The sequence below is a fragment of the Etheostoma spectabile genome, chromosome 9, assembly GCF_008692095.1.
Source record: "Etheostoma spectabile isolate EspeVRDwgs_2016 chromosome 9, UIUC_Espe_1.0, whole genome shotgun sequence".
Taxonomy (NCBI): Eukaryota; Metazoa; Chordata; class Actinopteri; order Perciformes; family Percidae; genus Etheostoma; species Etheostoma spectabile.
In genome coordinates, this window is record NC_045741.1 from 24897440 (window position 1) to 24901791 (window position 4352).

A 4352-nucleotide genomic window follows, 5' to 3' on the forward strand; every position below is an offset into this window, starting at 1 on the left:
GAGCCCGCATATCACGGCCCCGAGCCCGCATATCACCGCCCCAAATGCACAGCAAAATGTTTTGGGGACCAGGTTTCCCCTTTTTATTCTAAGCTAAACCTTATGACTCTGTGTCCTAATGTGATGTTGATGATAACTAATTGTGTTATTAACTGAAGAATACTAATAACGTTATATAGTTATATTTACAATTATGCACACCAGTTAAATGTAATCCAATTAAATAGTCTACAGTATGCTACAAGCTTTGTCTACCTGATGAGTAAAATAATGTAGAAAACTTTACCACAATTAAAACAGAAATACATTATTTTGACCTATTACAACTTCACATCAAAATACCTCAATAAACTTAATCGCCACTTCTCAGATTGTATCGAACATTACAAGGGTTGTGTCACATACTGCACAGCAAAATATTTGATGCTGTATGCAACAAGAAAAGACTGCTCTCATTAAATAATGCACACTCTAAACTACTAACACGATAAGGACTATTATTTTCACCTAAATGCTGCCAGTTATGCTGTCTTTGTTTGACTTGCATTATAATATTTAATATTACAGGACCTTGTTGTATAAGAATTTGTGATTTTTTTTCAAGGTATTGGCCAAACCAACATCTGATAATGGGACAAAGGGCTTTCAATTATGAGGTGCTGGCTACAAAAGGAAGCAGCGCAGCAAGTGTTTCAGTACTTACGGATCACTCATCCAGTGAGGTGTGAATTGACACAGATTCAAATTCATAATATATGTGTTGCGTGCTGCAGTACTGTGTACTGTCATGCACGCTCTGTCTTCTGGAACCATGAGAAAGGGGGTGCTTGTCCAGAGATGATCAATGATGCCAGATGATTCGATATTACATTATTGAAAATGACTTGATCAGAAAGCTTTGTACAACATTTTTTAAATGTGATTTAGGGTCAGAAGCAGAGTCAGTAGTGCAACAGAAAACTCAGATTGGACAGATCTGATTGGACAGATAGTCTAGCTAGCTGTCTGGATTTACCCTGCAGAGATCTGAGGACCAGGTAACCATAGTCCTCAGATTGGACAGATAGTCTAGCTAGCTGTCTGGATTTACCCTGCAGAGATCTGAGGACCAGGTAACCATAGTCCTCAGATTGGACAGATAGTCTAGCTAGCTGTCTGGATTTACCCTGCAGAGATCTGAGGACCTAATATGTCAATTGTTTGAAAGAAATGCTAATAAACCAGAGCACGTTCTCCTCCCATCCAGGGATGCTGTGTGGACTAGTCAGACCTTCCTCCGCAGAGCAGTGGAGGAAGGGCTGTGTGGACTAGTCAGACCTTCCTCCGCAGAGCAGTGGAGGAAGGTCTGGACATGAGAGACTAGGCTGAAGCTGAGGGACATCTGGACATTTCCAGTGGCACCTAAACAATCCGTTGTGAGTAGGTCCTCCATTAGATCCCCTCAGGAACAACAGTGTACATCAACCGCAAACCAATCAAAATCAAGCATTTGGTTTTACTTTTTCATGAGACTTATTTTTGACACTTAGTGTGAACTCACTACATTATCAAAACCTGAATGTTGTTCCACCTCTTCATGATTCTACCGTGAAAAAGCTGTAAAGCATCTTTGATCCTAAATATTCTGTTACTATTTATTTGAACAATACCTGAACATGTTCTAGTTTATAATAACAGCTCCTGTGTTCATGCTCGGCTTCATTTGAATTTGGAGTTCCTTAGCCGCTTTTTGCAAGCTGTCACAGCTGCAAACGCTTCTGATGTTTGACACATGCAAGCTCCCCTATCAGATGTCCAACAGAGCTTTTCCTTCATGTGGGCTTTACCTGACCTCAGTGATCTTTGCCATGCAAAGTAGACAGTTAGAATGCCTGCTCGTGATTGCATGCAAATACGGTAACTGCTTTTTCACCTCAGATTCTGTTGCCATGGATGTATCACAGTGTTGTCATTCATAACGCTGACATTGCGTGTGTGTCATACATTTGTGCATTCAAATACATTCAGATATTGTTGCTTTTATCTCTGGGATGAATGATATCATTACTTTTCTATGACTTAGTTTAATGGAAAAAATTCACAAGGAATGGAAGCTTTGTCATTCTTTTTATAGGCCAATGTAAAAAAATAAAAAATAGATTAATTCACTCCGAGCCATATCTTTAAACCGATAATTCTTACTTCACTGCAACTGATTACATTGTGCTCCAAGCTGTGAATATACTTTTTTTTCACCGTGCATGAGGAAAGCATAAACAGCGCCTGCAGATCGAGCACGCTGATAAGCACCAAACGATTTGAGCTATTTTAGTGTCTTACCCGTGCATCCCCTCATCTCCAAGTTCCAGGGCACACTGAAAAAGGTAATCTCATTTGTAATGTGTGACAGCTTATTTGCGAGTGTGTACAAGTTTTTTTTTTTTAATGGCCCGCCAGTGATTTCTTCTTCCACTGATTTCAAAAAGACACCCTGGAACAGTTTTAGACGACATATGCCATCGCCTGTGAACTCAAGTTATCAATCAAGCACCAATTAACATGCTCAGTTAGAGGAAATCAAGGGCTCTTTGATGTTTGGCAGTTAGGCATGTCATTGATATGATGGGCTTCAATTTGATCCTCACTGTACTAAAACACATGAGAAGAAATCTGCTCACAGGGTCCACCACAGCAGATGGAATTCACACTGGAGATACGTTTGAGTTGATGATGTTTGATCTGACTTTGTCATATTTAACTAAACTCATTTCAAATTACAGACGGTCAACACAGCACAGAAAGGAGTCTCATTTGTCATATTTTAGTGTTTCAATTGTTCCAGCATCGGATATCCTGTTTTATTTGCTGGTTGTTAACACTGTCTTCTCCCCCACACCACTTCCTCTGAAGTAGGTAAACCTCAAACACTACAACAGAGCAGCTGCACAGTTCATGTGTACTTCCTCAAAAAAGTGTAAGTAAAAAGCATGTGTTTTGCATCTACATGCAACAATTGTCTTCTAAATGCAGCTCTCCTAGTTTCAAAAAGGGCTTCGATGGCCGGAGGTGACACTGTTGACATCCACATTCCATAAAACTGTACAGCAGTACAGCTGTCTCATTACCTCACACATTACAGAACTGCACTTTTATTCTACTTTTACACTGGGTACTTCATGTTTAATATTATACATATTTTATGTTGTATTATATATACTATGTATATAATAATAGATTTTATTCTACACTTCTTTTTTCATCCCTCTAAGTATATTTCTTTCATTAGCACTCTTCATCTTTGCTATCTTATTTTATTTTATCTTATTAATCTTATTCATTAGTTCTAATATATTACTTGTATTTTCTGTGTGTGTGTGAGTGAGTATGTGAGTATGTCATTGTTACTTGTTGCTTGTAACAGTGTCATTTCCCAAATTGGGATTAATAAAGTCCATCTATGTTATCTGTCTATCCAGTGGTGTAGTCTATGATACGCAGGTACACGCAGTATACCCATTCACAAAGCTCCAGGATTTCCATAAACCCACTTTAAAAATGTACAATGACATGCAACAAAATGTATTCCATTATATTTTTGATATATTTTGAAATGTCATCTGTGTTTTCCTTTGCGAAGGCTAAATAAAGGTGCATTAATGTGTGGGAGACTGCAGGAAATTTCCCTGGGGGAGGACACCCAGCCCCACTTTCAGATCTCCATTGTGGTCCATATATTTGTACAGTATACCTGCTAAAATACATTAGACTCCACCACTGTATCTATCGATGGCGCAGGTTACATCCTGACATGTGGAACCACGACCAATAGAAGGGTGAATTTGTGGGTAATGTTGTCGGTAGGTGCTTTGCACGAAAACAACACAGAGATCTTTGCAGAAAAAAAAAAGGAAAAAAATCCCCACAAATGTGGGAACTATGTGTGCTCTGTTAATTAGAGCTGAGATAGCAGAGATTAGTCTTCAAGCACAACCGTATTACAGAGAGTCATGCCAAATAAGGAGAAACAAAAGTAGGAGAGAGGCAGACTCACTACAAAAACAATGTCCCAGAGCTACTAATCAAACAACTCCCAATCTAGATCGAGACCTCAGATTACACTAATGAATTCTAATTCCTGTGTTATAGCATGTAAATATGTATTAAAATGGAAGACAGAAACAATCTCTGCCTACAGCAAAGGTTTTAGCAGAAATTATCTGTATGTGTGAGCGTCATGCTACACCTTTGAAGCACTTTTTTATTTATTTTTATTTTTATTTTTTTTAAAGCAGCCGGATTTTGCGGTTGGATCCTAAAAATATTTTTTTTGGGTGCCATTAAACATGGCTTTTTTTTTTTTTCAATCAACGTGA